The sequence below is a fragment of the Cupressus sempervirens genome, chromosome 8 (assembly GCF_028749045.1).
Source record: "Cupressus sempervirens isolate cs-2001-9-10 chromosome 8, ASM2874904v1, whole genome shotgun sequence".
Lineage (NCBI taxonomy): Eukaryota > Viridiplantae > Streptophyta > Pinopsida > Cupressales > Cupressaceae > Cupressus > Cupressus sempervirens.
Window position 1 is genome coordinate 567,337,416 of NC_143125.1, and position 12,480 is coordinate 567,349,895.

General features: G+C 37.8%; 1 long non-coding RNA gene across 1 annotated transcript in view; it reads right to left on the bottom strand.

Annotated features, from left to right (window-relative positions):
- Positions 1 to 11,847: 11,847 nt before the first annotated feature.
- LOC149543661 (uncharacterized) overlaps positions 11,848 to 12,480 on the bottom strand; it is a 71,799-nt gene continuing 71,166 nt past the window's right edge. Inside the window, exon 4 of the long non-coding RNA XR_016355671.1 lies at positions 11,848 to 12,291. This is a non-coding gene — a long non-coding RNA (uncharacterized LOC149543661). The remainder of the gene's footprint in view (positions 12,292 to 12,480) is intronic.

Genomic DNA, 12,480 nt, shown 5'->3' on the forward strand with positions numbered 1-12,480 from the left:
ATTCCTTGCATTTTTCTTATTGGTTGCATGCCTTCTCCATTTTTCTGATTGGCTACATGCAGATCGTATAGGGAATGTAAAAGGTTCATTTTTATCCTTTTTCTTCTTTGAAATCCTTCTATGTCGGCTCCAAAAATGGTTTACATCTGAGTTTGCGAGGGCACAAACTCATATGTTGATTCTGTGTTACTCGGCACATACAGGACTACTAGTACTTGGCACACATACTATCCTAGATTGCTCAACACCTATTAAACTCTATCTTGCTTGGCACATATATGATTCTGGCTCACTCGACATATGAAGCATTCTGATTTGCTTAGCATCAACTGTGACTCAACACCTGTATATCACTCGACACCTATATATTGCTCAACACTTCAAGTCACTCGGCACTTATTGAAATGCTAGCTCAGCACACATTGTGGCTCAACATACATGGTGTGCTTAGCTTCAACATAGAAAGTGGTTAAGTGTGTTGACACTCATGTCAAAACCATCTAAGGACCAATAGGTTTGTCATACAAGCTTGGAATGTTCTCATTTTCTACATGAAGTTTCATTTTAGAGATATAAGCTTACTGTAGACACCAGAAAATTCTTTAGAAAATAATATTTTTATTTTTTGAAAAAAATCCCTGATGACATCATCATTTATTAATTAATTAATTTTTATGCCATTAAATCCCTTTATCTTAATTAAAAATATTTAATTAAGGAATCCCTCCCAAAAATGTTTAAATCTTATTTAAACATTATTTCTTTATTTATTAATTATTTAATTAATAAATTGACCAAAAATCCTAAAATAAATTAAAAATTTATTTTTTGCCCAAAAGTTGGCCAATTTCCTTAAGACCAATAACCTCTTCCAAAATCTTCCAATCCTTCTTTAATTTCGATTAAAGGCTAATCTCATCATTTCCTACCCCTAATCCCAACTCAAAATATTTAATCAAGATTAAATATTAATCCTCATGTTTATTAAAAATATTTTAATAAATATCTCCTCAACCCAAACCCTTGAAATAAATAAAACTTTATTTATTTCATAAAATCTTATCCTAGGAAGTTCTAGACTCTTCTAGAAAGTCTTCATCCTTATCCAAAGCCTAGACTCTTCTAGAAGATGTCTTTAACCCTAATCCTAATCCCCTCCTAACCTTGTCACATTCCCTAAACATGGGTTAAGACTTGCTAACTCAAGGCAAAGTTAACAAATATCTCCTCCTTCACCCACCCTCATTAATTGCAATCCACTTGCCATCCACTTGCCTAGTCCTAAGCCATCTCTAACCCTTCCTCTAATCATTTTTTCAACCTTAAGCAAGCTTAAAACCTCCCTAAACCCTCAAATTCGAATTTCATGGTATCTCTCACAAATATCTTGAACCACAAAACTTTATAAAGCCCACAAAGTCATAAATGTTCTTACAAAGCACTTATGAAGGGTCTTTATGAAGATTTTATCTCTTGAGCCTCCTTTGTTGACTCATCCTTGCCCTTTCCCCCATCCTCTCACCCTGTGACATGTGTCACTCCCTGATTGGTTGTAAGGAAGCACAATCCATGTGCTCTCCTCTCATGCAATTTAAGCCCTCCATGAGCTTTTTTCCATCCTTGCATCTTAGCCCTCAATCCCTCAAGCCTCTTGCCTATAAATTGGATCCTTCCCCTTTGCAAAATAACACAATCCATGAAGTAAAGTTATAATGCTATTTTGAGAGCCAAATCCATACTAAAGCCATCTATCCACACCAAAAATTCACAATCATCCATTGAAGCCTTTGGAAGCATATTGAGCATACATCCTATCCATTTAGATAAAGCTACTCAACAAGAGAGCTTCTTATTGAGAGAGTCCATTAATGGCTCATATTCTCAATTGAGAGTTCATCTTAGTCTATCTTGAAGTTTATGAATTTTGTTTAGTTTGTAAAAGCTTTATTTAAATTTGGTTTCTATTAGCATACTAACATTGCTCATATACATTTTGGCACGCCCGGTGGGACCCTGCATGGGTCATCTTCATTAGCTTTTTTAGTCAAGTTTTGTATGTCATTTGCTAATTTTGGCTAATTTTGCTTGTTTTTGTGATTGGTAGGATTGTATAAATTGGTTTTGTAGGTCCACATGAGCATGAAGAAGACAAAGGAACTCATAGTCTATCTCATAGTATTTGCAGATTTTTCAAGCTTATAAGTGGACAAAGCACTTGGAATTCTTCTTCCTCTTCTTGTCTATATTCTTCTTATTCCATCTACTTCTTCTTCTTCTTCTTGTGGGAGATCTTGGCCTTTTTTTTTTAAGGAAGAAAAATCATACACACTTCTTTTTAGTGCTTAAAATGAACCCCCAAATCATACTCAAATCCATTAAAAAATTAAAAATTTGCAAAAAAGAAAAAATCTTTTAACAAGTGAAACTAAACCAATCTAACCATTTGCATCCTTGCAACATCAAGGTTTTAGATGCATTCATGCAAAGTTAGGAACACTTCATTTTTGAGAATTTAAAAAGAACTTCAAGTTTTCATTTCAAAAGGTTCAAAATCAACACTAAGTGCACACTAAAATCTAAATCAAACTCAAAGTGTCAATCAAGGATAAAATGAACCTCATTTGAAAATATTTTAAAGTTCTTTTAAAAATCTCATGAAAACTAAGAGTCCTAAAACTTTTGTTATTTGTTCCAAACAAATGTCTTGTTGCAAAATCTTGAATGTTTCTTAGGTTTTTCAAGCATCAAAACAATCTAGGAATATCATTTTTGGGCTTAAAACATGCAAACTAGAACACAAAATCTTGAATGAAAAGCAAAGTCCAAAGAGTCATTTTCACTTTTGAGTCCAAAAACAATCTTGAATGATCTAAGGTTAAAACAAAGCACTTCAAAGTTCTTAAAACAACACACAAAATCTCAATCTTGAATGCTCAAAGGAAAAAACTTGAATGTTAATCACTTATCTTTGAATGCATGTTGCTAAAATCACTCTTGAGTGCCATGGATTAAAATCAAAGTTTATTTTTTTTATGAATGCATGATTAAAACAACAAATCCAATCTTGAATGTCATAGATCAAATAATCATCTTTTGGAGCATAAAAAGAATCTACATTTTTGTAATCTTTTAAGTTATAAAAACAAATAAAAATGCTTTGAGTGAGTTTGTCGTTGGACTCACCCTCTTTAATCACCCATCAATTTAACCATTGGTTGCAATCTCAGTGCCATCTATGGGGATGGGTCCACCTAAGAGGGTGTTAAGTGCTCCACGCAAATCAAACTCCACTCACTTGGGTTTTTAGTGGTTTTTCTAAGTTAGAAAATTCCTTGAATGCACATTAATCTCGCTCACACTTCATTTGGGCATAAAAATTGGACAAATCTTGAAGTGGAGGGCCTCCGAGCGCGCGCTTGGCAATCGAGTTTCACACATCTTTGTTTTGGGCTTAAAATAAACTCACACTCAATCTTGAATGCCTAAAAATCAATGAACATTGCATGGTTTTGACGCATTTTCAATGGCGCTCGCATTTCTTATGTTGACGATCTCTCAACTTTCATTATGCTAATGACGTTGTCAAATTGGAATGAACATTGTATGCCATAATCACAAGTGTCTTCAATCATAGCTTACAAAATTTAAATCATCAATTGGAATGAACGCGTGTCTTTTAAAGCCCAAGATCATGTATGTGGTCTTGTTTTACACTTTTTAAGAGGCCTGCTTGGGGATTTCATCACCCCTTAGGACGACCTCAACTCCAGCGTTCCGGCGGAGTATAAAGATCGGGAGGTGAATCCAAAGACACCTCTCTTGGGATCAAAATTTTGTCACTCGGGCTAAGCCTCAAGGAACTTTATACCCTTGAGAAGTGAAAAAGGAGAAGTGGGTTACCGCTCCTCTCGGCTGTGTGACATCTTTTTGGTTTCATCTACGGATTTGGGCCTCACATACCTTGCGTATATCGAGGACTCCCTAGCTATAACAAATTTCATCCTTGTAGAAAGCTTCCTAGGATGTTGGTGTGTTTGACGTGCTTGCTCCAAAATTTTGTCTGCTTATTTGTTCATAACTTTTGAATGAATGTTTGCCAACTTTGGTCAAAATCCCAAAAAAGCAAAAATCTCCCAGCTCAAGGCATACTTAGCGTAGTCACTGCCTTATCAGAAAATTATCCAAGCTCCCCTGCTGCAACCGAATCTATCTAGTTCTTTGCCTTAGAACAATCTCAAATCCAAAGTCCATCCAAATCATCCCCCTAGCCAGCTAGCAACCCAATCCAAAATCACCCAAGCCTTTAAAGAGTTGTTGTCACTTTGCCAAAATTTGCTATCCAATCAATCTATCCTACCAATCAACCAATCTCACCAAGGCTATCCCTCTGACAAAGCATTGTCTAGGGTAATCTAGCTTTGTCACTTGCATCCCTCATCACCTTGAGCTAAAGGTTGGGATCCACAAGTGGTCAATCTCGTGTCATGCCCATAGGATCATTAGTCTATCCTCAAGTTGACACAGCCACCACCAAATCTAGCGCATAGGAAAGAAAAACTCTCACCTTTTGACAACATGCCCTTGAAGTCTTCCATCCACAGGAAAGCCAAAAATCTCCAGCCAATCCTCCTTAGGTCTGTCATGCAGCTTTGACTCTCCCTAGGAAATCTTTCATCAGCCAATCCTAAATCTGTGCTTAATCGAAATCCAACCATGAGCTTCCGTGTTCATCCATATGCAAGACCCCATCCCCATCAAACTCATCATCAAAGCATGAAGTACCAATCCTATCATGATGTGTTTGGCCACATTGTCCTTGCTCCTGCCACCTCCTATTCCAATGATGATGAAAATCTTGTTGACTATGACGGGTATATTGAAAGCCTTAGAAACATTCCCCCAAGCATCCCCCAAAATCCAAGAGTTATTCCAAACTATCTAGTCATGCCATCCGATATTCCAGCTTCCCCTCCATCACCCCATCAACCAAGCTTCCAATCTTCCACCCCCATCACACTAGCTATTCTTGTCAATCCACCTCCACCTTCGACACACGAGTCTCCAAGGAATCTCCTAGAGGAAATACAAGAAAAGTCGCCTCCAACAGTCGATAAGCCATGTCATCTAATCCAACCATGTGAAGTAGTCAGTGATGAAGCTTCCCCATCTATAATATCACCTCCATCTCCCATAGCTATCATCCCCATACCATCCATCAAATTGCATAAAATCCTTCCACTTCCCGCAAGCATCAAAATCCCACCACCTGTCAAATCCCTCCAAATCCTATCCACATTGCCTCCAAGCATTTCCCAAATCTCTCGTAATGACCCTTATGCATCCATCTTCTACTCACCCATCTCCACTACTGAATCTCCCATCTATCCATCCGCTGCCTTTGAAGAATCCATCCCTTCACCTCCTATCGCACCATCCACTCCAAACCAATCCTATCAAGATCCTGCCCAAAAGCATGTTGACATCCCCCAAAGCATAAATGAAGATATCATCGTACCATGTCTTCCATCCATAGTGCAGTCACCATCTCCTCCATCTCCAAAACCTCAAGCCATATCTCCTCCACTACAAGATATCTTGTCATCTCACAAGCTACATCAAGATCCTATCCTTCCATCTCCCCCGCTCCATGCTTCCATCTTACCACCTATCCAAGCTATTCCACCATCTATAATCTACCCTCTTGGTTCACTTACATTCATCCATGGTGGCCCTCTCTCAGCAAAAGAATTATGAACAATATCTCCCCATTGCAATACACCTAATAAATCACTTCTACCAAATTCTGCAAGAAAAAATTTTCCTCAGCTTGTTCAAATGCTCAATCGATGGCATTATCAAGGTCAAGGTTTAGGACCACAAGAGCAAGGAATCAGAGAGCCTATTATTGCACAAAAAATTCTAGGATTTCATGGTCTTGGATATGTATCTAAAGGCTCACCATCTAAAGGTGTTGGTACACCACACCCCCAAACCAAGCCTATCTCCAAGCCCACCATGCCAGCCTCCCATCACTCCTTCAAGAAATCTTATGTCATCCCCCCTCCACCATCTTTGCAACCCAAAACAACCTACCATATCCCCCCTTCATCCACTAAATCCATTTTGGGTCCCTATGTCCCAAAATCTACCATCCTCCATCCTACTATCAACCATCATAAAAATCCTATTCCATCCATTTCAATGCAAGATCAACAAAGGCACATATCAAGGCACATCATCCATCATCATCCCCCTACATGCTCTTTCATATCCTCTCCATCTCACAAAGCTTCTCCTAACCATCTTCCCAAAGCTTACCATAGCAATGTGAATGCCAACTTCAAAATGCATAAAGCTAAAAATCCACATCCTAGGCAATCATATGTCTATTCTAAAAGACATACTCCAAAAAGGAAAAATCCAATCAAAGAATGCAAAACAATGCAAAAGCCTATGAAAAGAAAATCCAAAACCATGTGGATCCCCAAGAAAAAAGTTGAAACCCAATGCATAATGGCATCCACCATTGCTAATCCCCCATCTAGTGACTCATGTCCCCCATCTCCTAACTCCATCTTGGGTGCCTATATCCCCAAGCACGCTTCCACAAATCCTCCATCACGCCCGCATCTACCATCTATCCCCCATATGCTCTTTTCACACCCGTCCCAACATGTGCCAATGTTGCTCTTGCAAGCATCCCCATCTCATGCTCCTTTCCAGCATTTTCATCCCTCCATCTCCTACCATCAATCCTATCTAATCCGATCTATTGCATAAATCACACATCCGATATACCAACAGCTAGCAACAAAATTGAACATTCCAACAGCCAGTGAAAAATCCCAAAAAAGCCAAAATAGCTGAAGAAAGCCAAAATCATTCCAGCTAAGTCCAAAGTCAAAAAGTCAAAAAAAAGAAAAGAAAAATAAAGCATCCACTGGTGAAAACTTGGCAATTCAAGCACCTTGGACAAGTACCATGATGAAAACTTGGCAAACAAGCGTCATGCGTAATCTTGCCATCCCCAACTTAGCCTATCACCCTCATGCTTTTAGTCATCTCTTGACATCCACCTCCATCTTCCAATCTATCCACCTATCCTCCATCCTCCAGCTTCCATCTCACACCATCCACTAATCTTAAGCAGTTTCAGCCAATCATCTCAGCTATCATCCATCTCCCTAGCCCCTTCAGTTTTTTCCATCCTAGCTTCAATCCTATCACATCCATCATAAGACCTCCTTTCGCATGTTATCTTCTGATTGGGGGCATTATATTCCTTGGAGATCTTGTCTTGTCCATCCTCCCTTGTCATTGGTATCTAGCTCTAGGCTATCCTCATACAAACCCAATGTCATCTCTTTATATCCATCATAATCCTAGCTATCTACCATCCTATCCAGCCATCTCATCCTGCTTCTCTAGCTATCCTTGGTCACAAAATCTCTCATCATCATTGGATGCATCCTGCCAAATCCATATCTTTCGCTATCACCCCACCCTTAGCTTTCGCATCTTGCACAACATCGAACCATCTTGCTATCCTATCATCCTGAGCTTTTGCCTGCTTGTAACTATCTTGGTCCGTTAGCTTGTACCATATCTTGATTAGCTCACTTGTAAATATCTTGGTCTGTCAGCTTGTACATCCTCTTTAGCTTAGTACCATTGCATCTATCCAGCGTTCATGTCAGTTCGTCCTTGATCAGCATTTTGCACCCATCGCACATCTTGGTTAGCTATTCCAATGCATCCTTTAGCTAGATTTCCTATCACCAAAGTGTTATCTTTCTTAGTTCAGCTTGCCAGACGCATCACTCATCCAAATCCACCAGCTTAGGTGCTCTCCGATAGGTCCTTGCAGGATATAGCTTTCCTCATGTCTGATCTTGGTCCGTCAGTACCTCGTCCTACCCATCTCGTTGGCAAATGGTTCTCTTTTGGATTTTTGCTTTCTTTTGATTTGGACTCTTCCCTATTGGGTCTTGAAATATCTTTTCCAAGCAATCTCCTTGTTCCCTCCTCAAGGTTGCCACGATCTTCCATATCATGGTATACTGTGAATGGGGCAATCAGAGTGTAAGGTCTTGATCATGTCTTTTGCTTGTTTTCTTTTTTGCTTGTGGGTTACCCAGTGTCGTTTCCACACTGCTTCCTCTGGGATTCATGTGTGATACTGGGGCAATCCTTGCGTGTTTGTTTTGAGTCAGTTCATCAGTCCTCTAGACAGTTGGTGAAAAGGTCTTGATATTCTTGGTAACCTTGGCAATTAACCAACAGTCATATAGCAAATCTAGTGCTCAACTGCATGGTGGTACTTCTCTTTGAAGTATCCCCCCCACTCAAAAAGCTTCAATGGTTTTCCTTCATCTCCATTATCCCCCATCCATATCTAGCATCCATCTCTCCTACCCTAGCTTATGCATCAGTATCTCTTTGAATCACTCCTCACCTTTAGCTTTAGGGATCCACAATCCTAGTCTTAGGGATCCACTAATCCTAGTCTTAGGGATCCACTAATCCAAATCAATCCACCAAGCCTCATCTTTCGAGATTCACAATCCTAGTCCTAGAGATCTTCGAAACCCATCTTCCGCCAATCTGACTCTTTGAAATCCTGTTGTATCAGCTTTTTAATCCCCTCATCCATCTCCCCATCCTGGATTCCTTTTATAGTGCTCTGCTCCTTCATCCTCTGCAATCCCTGAGATCTTAAGCTTGCTTCCTCTTGTGCCTCTGATTCTCCCTTTATCATTCTCCTGTAGTGAGAGTTTGAGCTAACCAAACCTCTTCTCGTAAGAAAATCTGAGTCTTCTTTCTCATCTCGGATTCTTGTACTTTTCAAGAAGTCGTCGAGCCTCGCTTTCTCTCCCCACCGCCTTCTTGAGGGGGCATCTCACAGTCCATTCTCTCCTCTTTTGCTCTAGCCTTGGGCATCTTATTTTCTTATCTTTGATGTCATGCCACTTGCGGCATCACATCAAAGAGGGGCAAAATGTAGACACCAGAAAATCCTTTAGAAAATAATATTTTTATTTTTTGAAAAAATCCCTGATGACATCATCATTTATTAATTAATTAATTTTTATGCCATTAAATCCCTTTATCTTAATTAAAAATATTTAATTAAGGAATCCCTCCCAAAAATGTTTAAATCTTATTTAAACATTATTTTCTTATTTATTAATTATTTAATTAATAAATTGACCAAAAATCCTAAAATAAATAAAAAATTTATTTTTTGCCCAAAAGTTGGCCAATTTCCTTAAGACCAATAACCTCTTCCAAAATCTTCTAATCCTTCTTTAATTTCGATTAAAGGCTAATCTCATCATTTCCTACCCCTAATCCCAACTCAAAATATTTAATCAAGATTAAATATTAATCCTCATGTTTATTAAAAATATTTTAATAAATATCTCCTCAACCCAAACCCTTGAAATAAATAAAACTTTATTTATTTCATAAAATCTTATCCTAGGAAGTTCTAGACTCTTCTAGAAAGTCTTCATCCTCATCCAAAGCCTAGACTCTTCTAGAAGATGTCTTTAACCCTAATCCTAATCCCCTACTAACCTTGTCACATTCCCTAAACATGGGTTAAGACTTGCTAACTCAAGGCAAAGTTAACAAATATCTCCTCCTTCACCCACCCTCATTAATTGCAATCCACTTGCCATCCACTTACCTAGTCCTAAGCCATCTCTAACCCTTTCTCTAATCATTTTTTCAACCCTAAGCAAGCTTAAAACCTCCCTAAACCCTCAAATTCGAATTTCATGGTATCTCTCACAAATATCTTCAACCACAAAACTTTATAAAGCCCACAAAGTCATAAATGTTCTTACAAAGCACTTATGAAGGGTCTTTATGAAGATTTTATCTCTTGAGCCTCCTTTGTTGACTCATCCTTGCCCTTTCCCCCATCCTCTCACCCTGTGACATGTGTCACTCCCTGATTGGTTGTAAGGAAGCACAATCCATGTGCTCTCCTCTCATGCAATCTAAGCCCTCCTGAGCTTTTTCCCATCCTTGCATCTTAGCCCTCAATCCCTCAAGCCTCTTGCCTATAAATTGGATCCTTCCCCTTTGCAAAATAACACAATCCATGAAGTAAAGTTATAATGCTATTTTGAGAGCCAAATCCATACTAAAGCCATCTTACCACACCAAAAATCCACAATCATCCATTGAAGCCTTTGGAAGCATATTGAGCATACATCCTATCCATTTAGATAAAGCTACTCAACAAGAGAGCTTCTTATTGAGAGAGTCCATTAATGGCTCATATTCTCAATTGAGAGTTCATCTTAGTCTATCTTGAAATTTATGAATTTTGTTTAGTTTGTAGAAGCTTTATTTAAATTTGGTTTCTATTAGCATACTAACATTGCTCATATACACTTACCATAAAAATCTCATTGCTCTAGCTTAAGTATCAGAGAAGTTATTGTGGATTTTCGATGGAAAAATTTGTAGAAAAATCTTTAGGCTCACCGTTGGAGGCCTTAGAGTGCCTAGATGAGGTCTGAAAACTCAATGAAAGGGTGCTAGCGTGATTTTGAGCCTGTAGATCAAGAGCTGGCATTTTCAAAAAGTGGTTATAATAGCCAATCAAGACAACGGTTCATGAGTTATAGCCTTCGGAAGTTGGGCTACTAAAATTTCTAAAATAATTTGTCAAAGATATATTTAGCTGACTCTATGTGTATTGTTAGGGTTTGTCGGCCCTAGGTATTAAGTTTGAGCATCTAGAACCTTCCCAGGCGGCATAAAACTACCCATTTAAGAAAGGCCCAAACATTGTCTAGGACAATTTTGGGTGATAGTTCGCAGCACTGTCTTGTAGATTACTGTAATGAAGGTGCCCATTTAGGTTAGCATATTGTAATTGAGAATTCTATAATTTCGCATTTGCGGCGATAATAAGAAGTCCATATTTTGTTCTCACATTTGTTATTGTTTTTTTGTTTCTGTTATGAGTTTATGGCATTAAGGGGAGCATCCTGCATTAGGAATTCAACTAATATTGGACTTTGGCTCTTTTATTCCCCTCCCTCTCCCCCTATAGAGCAGTGTATTATCCATCTATTTGATCTCAATTTTGGTGTATCTTTAGTTGGATATTCTCCTCAATACTCTATAGTAGTACTATAGCAAATGTTTTGTTTTTCAAATGTTATATGTATATTCCAAGATGGTATGTATTTGGCTTATGTAGGGAAAAATTGTTTAGGGAATAGGATTTAAGAAGGCTCTCCCATTCAAGCAGCATGGGTAAAGCCAACCCATCTTAGTCCTTCTGTCTTATTATGTTATTCTACTTTCTATAAGGGTGATTATGCCCACCCATGTCCTCGGTTATGAGGTAGGTGTAACGGGTGGTATGTCACCTTGGGTCAATTAATTGACTAATGTAAATGAGAGTATTCCCTCTTAGCATTTGTAATGGAAGATCTCCATATCCTCCTCATTGTATACAAGACTTTGGTCCCAGACTATACCAAAAAAAATCTTCCTCGTTATTTTTTACCTAATACCCCGCACTTTAAATGAGATAAAAAAATATAAATAATTTAAAATTAATTAAATATGATTTTTGCCTTTTGCTTATATATATATATATATATATATATCTTATCACTATCACAATAACCTCTATTCCTATAGTTGTCCCCCATTTATACATAAAATACTAATATATAAGTTCAATAGAATATCTATTCTTTTTATACATTATTTACAAAACAATAATTCAAATTCAATATCTAAGAGATCTATCAACTTTTTAAAGCACTCATATAAATTAATTTTTTTAAAAATAAAATATGTTAATGTAGTACGTTTGAAATTAAAAACAGTATATATATAAAGATTCAAGCACTTTCACCTTAATACATTGGGTGTCCTCTATTATGCTTAAATAATGCTCCAATTTCAAACCAAATTGCATATTTTGAAATAAAAGTAGTTTCCTGGTGAAGACACTTGTACACTCACACATTTCATTGACTCACTGACCGGCACTTTTTCAAGCTCCAAAGGTGGTCAATAACCATTATGAGCATTTAGTTTGTGAAATAAAATAAAATATTTTTAACCCTTTGGTATATACTTTTCCAATCAAGGCCACTCCCACGCTACAAGCTAAGTGCATGCCAAGACAACCCATGTTTTATTGTTTGATGTGGAGCAAAGTTTTGTTAATTTAAAAGCAAATCAGTCTCCCTTTTAGGCGTGCACGCCACAGTATGTCCAAGCTTATTTTAAGTTGTACATGTCATTGTCCTGCAAACAAGCAAATTATATGGAAGGCAGTTTGATGAGTTATACAAAATTGTTAAACAGCTTAAAATTTTTCAATCGTGAGCATTTCTACTACAACTATAAACAATAAGAGCTGCTATATAATGGTAGCTAAAAACAAACATCCGATAAAAAAGCCAAGGGTGAAAGCAACCTCACCAACTTTTACAG